The sequence below is a fragment of the Sus scrofa genome, chromosome 5 (genome assembly GCF_054392235.1).
Source record: "Sus scrofa isolate SSC_HxYL_T2T_F1_AM1 chromosome 5, Sscrofa_HxYL_maternal_Yorkshire_Landrace_v2.0, whole genome shotgun sequence".
NCBI lineage: Eukaryota > Metazoa > Chordata > Mammalia > Artiodactyla > Suidae > Sus > Sus scrofa.
The window spans coordinates 88,975,315-88,987,874 of NC_139387.1; the positions used below are offsets into that span (position 1 = coordinate 88,975,315).

Consider the following 12,560-nt stretch of genomic DNA (forward strand, 5'->3'; position numbering starts at 1 on the left):
AGCTTGTCCAGATTTCAGAATTTTTCAGGAAATGTGTTGTCTCTTTGTGGAAAATCCTGTAGGCAGTTGATCTTTCCATTTTTTGCTAAGGGAAGTTACTCCCTTTTAGGAGAAGGGAAATAAAATAAGGCATAGGGATGAATAATGTGGGGAAAAAGAAGGCCTACATGCTGTAGAGTTAGACCTCTGATAATGTCCCCTGCACACTTGCTACATAGCTGTGTGCCCTGGGCTTCAGTTTCCCTGTGTGAAAGTGAAGAGTCATGCTTGTATTCTAGGATCAATGTCATATTACATTAAAACTTCTTCTAACCTTCCTACACTGATGGCAAGAATGTAAATTGGTGGAGCCACTATGGGAAACAGCATGGAGGTTCCTTAAAAAACTAAAAATAGAACTATCATATGATCTAGCAATCCCACTCGTGGGCATATATCCAGAGATGAAAACTCTAATTCAAAAAGATACATGCACCCCAATGTTCACAGTAATACTATTTACAATAGCCAAGACATGGAAATAGCACGAGTGCCCATCAACAGATGACTGGTTTAAGAAGATGTGATTATATATATATATATAATATATAACTATAATTATATAATGGAATATTACTTAGCCATAAAAAAGAATATTACATGGATGAACCTAGAAGTTATCATACTAAAGTGGAATAAGCCAGACAAAGACAAACATCATATAATCACATATATGTGGAATCTAAAAAATAATACAAATGCTCCCAAGGCAACAGAAATAAAAGCAAAAATAAACCAATGGGACCTAATCAAACTGACAAGTTTTTGCACAGCAAAGGAAACCATAAGAAAAACAAAAAGACAACTTACAGAATGGGAGAAAATAGTTTCAAATGATGCAACTAACAAGGGCCTAATCTCTAAAATATACAAACAACTTATACAACTCAACAGCAAAAAAGCCAACAACCCAATTGAAAAATGGGCAAAAGACCTAAATAGACATTTCTCCAAACAAGATATACAGATGGCCAACAAGCACATGAAAAAAATGCTCAAAATCACAGATTATTAGAGAAATTAAAATCAAAACTACCATGAGATACCACCTCACACCAGTCGGAATGGCCATCATTAATAAGCCCACAAATAACAAATGCTGGAGAGGGTGTGGAGAAAAGGGAACCCTCCTGCACCATTGGTGGGACTGTAAATTGGTACAACCACTATGGAAAACAGTATGGAGGTACTTTAGAAAACTATACATAGAACTACCATATGACCCAGCAATCCTACTCTTGGGCATATATCTGGACAAAACTCTACTTGAAAAAGACACATGCACCCTGTATGTTCATTGAAGCACTATTCACAATAGCCAAGACATGGAAACGACCCAAACGTCCATTGACAGATGATTGGATTAATAAGATGTGGTATATGTTCACAATGGAATACTACTCAGCCATAAAAAAGAACGACATAATGCCATTTGCAGCAACATGGATGGAACTAGAGACACTCATACTATGTGAAGTAAGTCAGAAAGATAAAGACAAATACCATATGACATCCCTTATATCTGGAATCTAATATATGGCACAAACGAACCTTTCCACAGAAAAGAAAATCATGGGCATGGAGAACAGAGTTGTGGTTGCCAAGGGGGAAGGAGACTGAGTGTGATGGATTAGGAATTTGGGGTTAATAGTTGCAAACTATTGCCTTTGGAATGGATAAGCAATAAGATCCTGCTGTATAGCACTGGGAACTATATCTAGTCACTTATGACGGAGCATGATAATGTGAGAAAAAGGACTGTACACGTGTATGTGTGACTGGGTCACCTTGCTGTACAGTAGAAAATTGACAGAACACTGTAAACCAGCTATAATGGAAAAAAATGAAAACCATTAAATAAAAATAATAATATAAATGAATGTATATACAAAATAGAAACAGACTCACAGACTTAGAAAACAAATTTACCAAAGGAGAATGGGAGGAAGGGAAGAATAAATTAGGAGCAAGGGATTAATAGATACAAACTACTATGTATAAAACAAAGAAGCAACAAGATCCTACTATAGCACAAGGAACTATATTCAATATTGGGTAATAACCTATAATGGAAAATAATATGAAAAAATTTATGTATGTATAACTGAATCACTTTGCTATACTCCTGGAACTAACAAATTTTGTAAATCAATTATACTTTGATGAAAATTTCTTATCTGTGTACACCTACGACCACATGCTCACATACATATGGTTTTTTCCATAAAGACTTAAATGTGATCAATTCAGATATGCTGGGGTTTTTTTAAGAGCAAGCATCTTTTTAACTTTGCATCTCCCTTCCTCTTCTCTCCGGCCCTTGCATACATTACCCCCCTTAACTATGTAACCCCTGTGAATGATCTAGTATACGCCTTCCCATCATTTCCTCTACGCATATATAATCATATCAATAAATACATGTTCATATTGCATATGGAAAGTGGTGAAAGCCCTTATAAAAATAGGATGTTGTGCATGCTTTTTTTGCATTTTGGCTTTTCACTCAGAGTTTCCTCATGGAGTTCCCTCCAAATCAAGTGGCAAGCTCTAAGTCGATCTTTGTAATGGCTTAATCCGTGGTTTGACTGTGCTATAATTTATTCAACCACCCCCTCTTGGTAAGCATTCGGTTTTCCTGTGCTCCCCATGGGAGCCTAAATGCCACTCGCAGATTGTGACTCGGCTGCTGATCGCCCTCCAGAGGTGCCCTTTCTCACTCAGAAGGAGATCCAAAGGCCTCACAATGGGCTTTGAGGCCCTAAAAGATCTCTCCATCCTCACTTCCCCACCATCCTCTCTGTCCCAGTATCCTCTGCCGCACTCACTCTGCTCCAGCCACACTGGCTTCCTTGATGCTTCTCAAGCCTGACACACATGCTCCCAACACTGGGCTTTTGCATGTGTTATTCTCACTTTTACAGCTATTTGCACAGTTCACTTACCTTCTCCAAGGCACTCTCAAAACTCTATCTCTAGTTTCCCAGTCTAAGCAACTCCCCTTTCCCTGGCATTCTGTATCTCCCTTCCTTGCTTAATTTTTCTCTCTTGCAGTTATCACTCATTTATTTCTTTATTACCTGACTCTCCTCATTAGAATATAGACTCTAAGGGCGGGAATCAAACTGTTTTGCTCAATGCTATACCCTCAGTATATACAACAGTGCCTGGCATTTAGTAGGATTCAATAAATATTTATTAACTGGATTAATAAATACACAAATAAATGAACAAACTAAACTACATAGGTTAATGCGGGATGTGGGCCACTACTGGGCATGGAATCACATCTAATCAGAACCAGAACAGAGACAGTTTTCACAGCCCAATCAAATTAAAGTTTCAGCAAATTCCTAGCCAGGAAGCTTAGGAATTCTATGACTAAAGAATGATGAATTGTGTATTAGAGCACCAGCAGTCTTGGCTACCTAATTCATAAGAGAAATTGGATCAGGCCCACTTAGTCATGGTTTAGAACCACAGTCTCAGTTTATCAGTCATGGAGGAGAAATTTGGATCTTCTCTAGTCTGCCTCCTATGTGGCTCTCTCCATTGTTTCGAACTTAGCAGTGGAAGAAAGGATTTATTTATTCTAACCCAATACTTACAACCTAACATAGCAAATCAGTAGAGATGGTAAACTGAGCATATCTGCCTCAATTTTGTTCTGGAGGCAAGGTATCAATGGACCAGAGAAAATACCTTCCATTCCCTCTCCTAATGAGCACACTGAAATACATGCACCCCAATGTTCATAGCAGCACTATTTACAGCAGCCAAGACATGGAAGCAACCTAAATGTCTGTCAGCAGAGGAATAGATAAAGAAGATGTGGTGTGTACACAATAGAATACCACTCAGCCATAACAAAGAACAAAATGTCATTTGTAGCAACAGGGATGGACCTAGAGATTTTCATAACTAAGTAAAGTAATTCAGACAGAGAAAGACAAATAACATATGATATCACTTACTTGTGGAATCTAAAAAATGATACAAATGAATTTACTGAAAAAACAGAAATAGACTCACAGACATAGAAAATAAACTTATGGTTACCAAAGGGGATAGTAGGGGTAGGGGTGGTGCAGAGATGAATTAGGGGCTGGGGATTAACATATACGCACTGCTATACACAAAATAGGTAAACATCAAGGGCCTGCTATGTAGTGCAGGGAGCTGTACTCAGTATCTTGTAACAATCTGTAGTCGGAGGAATCTCAAAAAGAATGTATATGTATATGTGAATGGCTGAGTGGCTTTGCTATGCACTTGGGACTAGCACGACATTGTAAATTTAACTATGCTTCAATTAAAAATACCAGAAATAATTACAGATAACACGAGTACGAAAAATGAGGAACTTTTTTTTTTGTATAAGACAAGTAGCTCTGGAGTTCCTGTCGTGGCTCAGTGGAAACAAATCTGACTAGAATCCATGAGGACGCAGGTTCAATCCCTGGCCTTGCTCAGTGGGTTAAGAATCCGGTGTTACCATGAGCTATGGTGTTAGGTCACAGACGTAGCTCGGATCTGGTGTTGCTGTGGCTGTGGTGTAGGCCAGCAGCTACAGCTTTGATTTGACCCATAATCTGGGAACATCTCTATGCCACCACTGTGGCCCTAAAAAGACCAAAAAAAAAAAAAAAAAAAAAAAAAAAAAACAAAACAAAACCAAAAAAACAAAAAAAGACAAGTAGCTCTGAGAATAGCATTAGTATTAGTGTAATACTGAGAGATTTCTTTGGAAGAGGATAAATAGAAAATACAGTCTTCTTATTTCTATCCATCCAATTCTAAAGTGAAACAAAGATGCTAGCCACATATTCCCAAAGAACAAAGGGCTGACACATAAAAGCTTACCTAAGTGTCTTGCACCATTTTTTTAATTATCAAAGTGAGAACCAACTTAATACTGAATTACTACATTATTTTTACAAGGATTGTATCTATTTTATGTTAGATACATATGTTATTTTCCATATATGATACATAGTAGGTACATATGTGCTAGACACATATTTTATATTTGATAAAAAAAACCTATTACTTTCGACAAAACACATTGAATAAATAAGATTCCTTCTCTTATTCACCATTCATTCCATGATTCATTTCATGTCACACACACTTCATTTTTGACTCATAAAGTACATTGCAACAGGCTTTGTGAGACTTATAATTATTGAGGCTATTTTTGTGCCGCTATTCACTGCCTTTTCCTAGCTTCTCTGCATTAATAACCAGTTTTTCCTCTTCATTATTCAGTATCCGACCAAAGAGAACTAGTGTCAGCCAATCACCATCTTGGGTGATGACTCATTTGCATTCAAAAGCTTAAAAATATTGGGTCCTTATCAACAAAAATGAAGCCTGCTGTTACACGCTAGGCTCTGAACTGGGTCAGGGGATATGGTGGAAAATAAGCTGTGTTCCTGCTCCAGAGCTCTTGAAATGTTATACAGGAGGGGCTTGTGTGTTAATACAAAATAATTATTGATGCTGACATCACAGCTAACAAGCTGCCTTCTCCAAGCTTTTCTGAGCTGCAGGCAACCTCAGGAGAGAAGTGTCTCTATGATTAACCCTATTTACAGACCAGGAAATGGAGCCAAAGGTATAAAACTAGCACCCACCTCTTCAACTCAAAACTTCTCCAGAAAGTCTGAATGAAAGAGTGTGGAGTACCTGACTTTCCAAGAGTGGTGCCTGACTTTCCAGCATCAGAATCATCTGGGCCACTTGTCTCCTGGCCAACTCCTGGGTGCCACTCCAGACTGAGTCAGAATCCCAAGATGGGTCCAGGGAAATGGCAGCTTGACAAACTCCCCAGGTGATTCTCCAGCCCTCAGCAGCTTGAGATCCACCAGAGTAGAAGACAGACACAAAGGAAAGATAGAACATTCCAGGCAGGGAGACATGTGCAAACCAAAGTTTGGAGTTATGGACATTCATGGCACACTCAGAATCTGCAACAGACCAAAATTATACATTATGTCAATTACTAGATGATGTCATAGACTAACCACTGAGTTGAAAATATTAAAGAGAGGGGATGAAATGATTTCTAAGCCCCTGATGCCCTGAGTTTCTGTGCCACCTTCAGCTTTTTCAATTGGATGCAGCCTGCAATAGCTTGGAGGTCAAACGTCTCTCTTGAAACCAGAGACACTTCATTTAATCCCAGACACAATCTGCTTCTTGTGCTTGATGCAGATATGTGCTTTCTTCCTCTGAGAGACTTTTTTCTTGCTGAGTTACATCCAGGTCCTAAACAAGCTGTGTACAATAACAATCAGAGTAAAGACTGGAAGCCAGGCCACTGGGGTTCAAATCCTGTCTTCACCACTCTACTCATTCTATCTCTGTGTTTGCAAGTCACAGAGATAGCTCCAGAACCACTTCCAAAATGGGTCTTGCTGGGGCCATCAATGGCCTCCATAGCACTAAATCCAAAGGACAATATTTGGGCCCTCATCTGCCATCTTCTCTCAACAGCATATGCCTCTGCTGATCAAGCCCTCCCTCTCAGAACATCCTCCCGTGGGTTAAGGAACACAGGTCTGCCCTGGAGTCCCTCCTACCCTGACTCAGGGACCTTTATCCCACCTGTAAGTGTCAGAGTCCCTCAAGGGGAGTTCTCATCTCATCCATGGCTCCAGTTATTAACTCCAACCCAGTATTCTCCCCTGAGCACCATGCTTGTGCATCTTTCTGCACACTTGCCATCTCAACTTGGAAACCTCACACAAGCCTCGAATTCAACACAGTGGAACCTTATGTTCCCTCTACAATCTGATCCTTCTCCACTGTTCCACTCCTCATGAGAGGTAATATCATCAACTGAAGTGGGCAAACCAGAAAGCTATGAGCCATCCTAGCATCTTCCTTCCCTCACCCCGTATCCACTCCAGCACCAGGTTCTACCTAGTTTAGCCCCTGAATAACCCTCACATATATCCATTTCCTTCTGCTTCCACCTCCAACACCCTAGCTGAAATGGCCATAATTTATCATCTGCTCAACTTCAATAACCGGTCCCACTCTTTCCCCTTTTTCCCCTCCCTTTTTTTCTGCAGAACCCAGCTAGAATCAACCTCTACTTAAAACCCTCTGGTAGCTTCCTGGTGCTTTAAGGATAAAAACTGAGATACTTAACATGTTCTATAAGATCCTGCCTCATCTCATTCCTGTCCTCCTCCCAGCCTCATCTCTATCCACACTGCTCCTTGTTCTTGGCACTGTGTGGGTAGAAATGAGGGATGCTGATAAACATTCTGCAATGCACAGGACATCCCTTGCAATAATTATCCCCGAATGTCAATGGAGCCAATATTGAAAAAGGTGGTCTAAGCTAATCATTTCTTCCCCCTTCCTAATGGTTGGTTTAAAATTCCTACAGCACGTGCCATTTGCCTGGCCACCATTACAGGTCTAAGAGTGAGCACATATATCTTGAATTGGTTCAATCTGACTGCAGAGGTGGACTTCTCTTTCATGACTAGAGGAGAGTGTTTCACTCTCTCCCCCTTTCTCCCTCACCTACTCCTTCTCATTGGTTGGAAACAAGAAAGCATGATGCCCCACCTGCCACAGACAGTGCCTTATGACCACATGAAGAAAGCAGTCCAAGAACACTACTCATACAATAACAGTAGTAGAGCAGAGAGAGAAGGAGAATGAACCTGAACTTTATGACTGAGCTACTGGATCAACCAAACCTGGAGTCCATCATCTTCCTGCCAAACTTATTACATGAGATAAATACATGGCCTCGTTGCATAATTAGTTTGAATCATGTTTTCTTTTACTTGATGCTTGAGGCTTTCTTTTTTATTTAATTTTATTGAACTATAGTTGAGTTACAATGTTGTGTTAATTTCTGCTGTACAGTGAAGGGATTCAGCCATTCTCATCCATTCCCACAGAGGTTATCACAGACCACTGAGTAGATTTCCCTATGCTATACAGCACAGCCCTGTTGACCATCATTCCATTAAAAACAGTGCTACTTGAGACTTTCAAATTTATCTGTATGGTCCCTTTAAGACCTTTATGAGTCAACGATTCTATGATTCTAGATATGGCTAAGATCCTTCCAGCCCTGAACATCATCAGAGGAAGGTAAATAATTCGAAGGAGTGCTGGTAGAAGATGGCAAAGAAGAGTACCTTTTCACCACATTACAGAAGACTTCTTGGAGTTGCTGTCTTGGCTCAGCAGTTAATGAACCCAACTAGAATCCACGAGGATGCGGGTTCTATCCCTGGCCTCATTCAGTGGGTTAAGGATCCAGCGTTGCCCTGAGCTGGGATGTAGGTCACAGATACAACTCGGATTGTGCATTGCTGTGGCTGTGGTGTAGGCCAGTGGCCACAGCTCTAATCAGACCCCTAGCCTGGGAACCTCCATATGCCATGGGTGCGGCCCTAAAAGAGACAAAAAAAAAAAAAAAAAAAAAAGAAGAAGAAGACTTTTTTTTTGTTTACCAATTGGGCCTGACCTCAATTTCTATTCCTCTCCGGTCTACCTCAGAGATATTCAGGACACGACAAAAGGCAGACAATTTATTTTACCAAGATGATGGCAGGTGTGTTTGTGACCTCATCAACCTTGCCTTCTGCCAGTTCCTATGGCTCCAGTTCCAAACAGCTGCTTCCTCCCCAACTTGATGTGCTGGAAGTTCAGGAACCATCTATCCCCCATCATCATCATTATCAGCACTGTCACTGGCATGGTCCATCGTAGCCCCAGATACTATGGTAAGTTGCCACGACCATTAGGTACTGTCTTTAGGACAAAATAGCCTAGCTGAATTATGAATAAGATCAGTGATAGCTATGATGATTGACAGCTTGTGAAACCCAGGGCTCAGCACTTTACATACCTTCTAGTACTGAACCCTCTTAGCCTCTCTGTGATGCAGGCATTATTATTAACCCTATTTTCCAGATGAGGTACTGGGCCACCAAACAGTTAAATAAATTGCCCAAGTCTACACAGCTGGTAAATAAAGCTCTTTTTTTCCTGGATCATAGAAAATAAAGATAGAGTGGACAATGCCCCTATGATTTCATTTATTTTAATTAAATTAGTCTTTTCTAAAAAATGTTTGATTATAAAACTAGCAGATACACAAGATAACCTAACCAGACTGCTCGATGAGTAATAAAATGAAAGGCAGAAGTCTCCCTCGCCTGGTTGTCCCTTTCTAGATGTCCTGTCCAGCTCTGCAAGGCTAACAACTGCTAAACATTTTTGAAAAAAATTTTTGCAGAAATTCCTTCACATATGCAAAGAAGCAGTACTTCCCTTAAATTACCTTTTCCTACCTCCCTCCTTTCATAGCAGTACTGTCTTGACACAAACCATCCTTTGCCTTTTTCCTGTGTCTTTCCCCCCTCCCCATCCCAAGCACCACTCCCAGGCTTCTTTGCCCTTTCCCTGAGGGCAGGGACTGCCCATTGCCAATTTCAACACAGTCAGCTCAGGCATAGTTATAAATGAGAGGATGAGACCTTGGAGCCCAGAACCTTGTGAGGAAAGGAAGAAAAAAAGAAAGATAAAAAAATAAAAATAAAAAATCCTAAAGAGTACAAGTTTCCTGAAGAGGCTTCCTGCAGTCCTATTGAGCAGCTTTCTCTTTCTCCTGAGTTGGTGCCTAAATCCAGAGACTGCCTAGTGCTGAAATGTCAGGGTGAGCCTTCCACTGGACAGTTAGGTAAACACATGAGGTCACTGGCAAAGAAGGATGCTGCCGAGGATCTAAGCTCTCCTGAAGATCCCCAGTGAAACTGGGGGACTGCCCTTTCTGCTTTCTCCCTGAGCTGCCTACATTTTTGCTATTCTTTAAGGTCAAGTGCAGCTCTCAGAAAAGTTCTAGGAAGTAACCTTTCAAGCAGGGCCTTCTGAAGGCCCCCTCTTCCAAATGCCTGGCACACACCCTCACCCCCTGCTTATCTCAGCTCTCTTGCCACCTCTCCACTGCATTTCTCAATACCATCAGCCTAAATATTTGGAAGTAGTGGATATTTATTCCTTAGAAAGCCAAAAGGAAATTGGTCGGTGGCAGTGGGCCCAGTCAACGCTGCTCACACCTGAGAAAAATGCATAGCCATGGCTCAGGTAAGTGGAATAAGAGCTTCAGGCCCACAGCTGGAGTTCCATTCCCTGACACTGGTGACTAGATAGTGACTTTGACAGGTGCTCTGTCCATAAGGAAGAGGCTTGGACAGCTGGACCACACCAAACACAAGTTAAGCCGCCTCTTGATTATATACATGCTGTGAGCCCAGGATCCACCCTTTGATTTTGGATTAGGTAACTAAGGCAGCTCCTTCCAAGACAAGATATAAGATGTTAAGACATAATCTTGCTGTAGACCCAGCAGCTCTCTCTCTCTCTCTCTCTCTCAATGTCCATCACCTCCACCTTGGTGCCATTTACCTCCTTAGACTCCAGCCCACAGACGCCACCCACATCAACAGACAAGGCATCCAGTATTCTGCCTTTGTATCATACCTGGGCTGATATCCCCAGTTCCATCTCGTACGTTTCTAACCTCCAGATACCTCCCATTGATTGATAGTGTCTGACTGGTGTGTCTTGTCCAGATTCACGAGGAAACACTGATGTTTCTGTCATGGGTACATAAGTGGGTAGCTGGACTTGCAACCCTGGCAAATCCCTCTTCTATCAAATTAACCTGTTAATGAGCACCTCTCAGGAACTGTATTAGGCTCATGTATTCATTCATTCATTCAATCCATACATATTCATTGAGCACCTATTATATACCTGACACTATTTTTGGCATTTAAGGTATTTCAGTGAATGATACAAAGATCTTTGCCCTTATGCAGCTGACATTCTGTTGGGACATAAAGAGAGTTGGGGAAATGAAGGTGGTGACAGAATAAACAATAAACATGATAAATAAGTTAAATTATATAGTATGATTGATAAGTACTATAACAATGAAAAAATAATAAATCAGAATAAAAGAAATCAAAAGTGATGGGGGCCAAATTGCTATTAAAATAAAGGCTTTAGGGTAGGTCTCAGGGAGAGAGTGACCAAACAGGTGGCACAGAGTTCTTAAGACAGGTGGCCAGGACAGCTAAGTGGAATGAAATGGGGGTCAGAGGTAGGAGATGAGGTAATGAGATTTAGGGAGAGATGATATAGGATTTTCTCCTCTAAGGAAAATGGGGAGCCAGTGGACACAGACATCTGCTGCTTTGTTGCCTGCCCAATGTATTTCCCATCTTCCACCACACCTCAATTTTCCCACTCTTCCCCCACTCTTAGTCCGCATGACTTAAGTGGTGCTGATCAAACTTCATGACCCGTGTTTTGACATCCAGGTCTGGAAAATCATATCCTGGTCATAGTGATTGGTTCAGAGATGAGCACTGGACCCACATTAGGCCTAAAATTCAGTTCCCTGATTTTCACTGAACCAAAGAGAAAGAGGCATGCTCTTTCTGCTGGGTTGCCAAGTTGATAGAGTAAATTTGAAGTTTTCACGTGGCATCATGAATTAGCCCTTGCCTTAGAATGATGCCAGTATGGAGCCTAGGGATGGAGAAACACAAATTCCTGTTGATATCATTCAAGCACTGGATCCAACCCTGCCTGAAGCTAGTCTCCCCATACGTTTTAGTTATGTTAGTAACTTCATTCTTTTAACTTGAGCCAGTATAAGTTGGGTTTCTCCATCATGGACTTGGAGAACAGACTTGTTGTTGCCAAGGGGGAGGGAGAGGGAGTGGGATAGACTGGGAGCTTAGGGTTAATAGATGGAAACTATTGCCTTTGGAATGGATAAGCAATGAGATATTATTTGGCACTGGGAACTACATCTAGTCACTTATGATGGACCATGATGGAGGATAACGTGAGAAAAGGAATGTATATATGTATGTGTGACCAGTTCACCTTGGTGTACAGTGGAAAATTGATAGAACACTATAAACTGTCTATAATGGAAAAAACAAGAATCATTTTTAAAAAGTTGGGTTTCTCCTACTTGAATGGAAAAAGTACTAATTATAAATTAGTACTGATAGAAGCAAATTAAAATTGTGACTTTGGAATTCCCTTGTGGCTCAGTGGGTTAAGGATCCAATGTTGTCCCTGCAGCAGCTTGGGTCGGTACTATGGTGTGGGTTCAATTCCTGGCCCAGGAACTTCCAAATGTTGTGGACATTGTCAAAAATAAAAAATAAAAACAAAACTACATTTTATAGTGGCCTTAATGTCTTGCCTCTTCAACCAAAGGTGTGATTAATGGTAGGCAAGATGGCAAGGAATACGTGCAAGTCATGGATAAAATTTAAGAGAACTTTAAACCATACTCCTATCCTCTAACTTTCACAGCCATCAAATCCCCACCTCTGTTTATGAGAATTTTTCCAGGCAAACATGGAAGTGTTGAAGTCAAGGGCTCAAATTAGAATAAAACAGGCCATGCGTCTGGGCTCCTCTGACTCTTACAGCCCAGCTCTGCAATAACTGAC

General features: G+C 40.9%; 1 protein-coding gene across 5 annotated transcripts in view; it reads right to left on the reverse strand.

The window, feature by feature from the left end:
* The window catches only part of LOC110260784 (uncharacterized), a 566,816-nt gene that overhangs the window by 273,816 nt on the left and 280,440 nt on the right, over nucleotides 1-12,560 (reverse strand). The gene's annotated exons all lie outside the window — the stretch shown is intronic.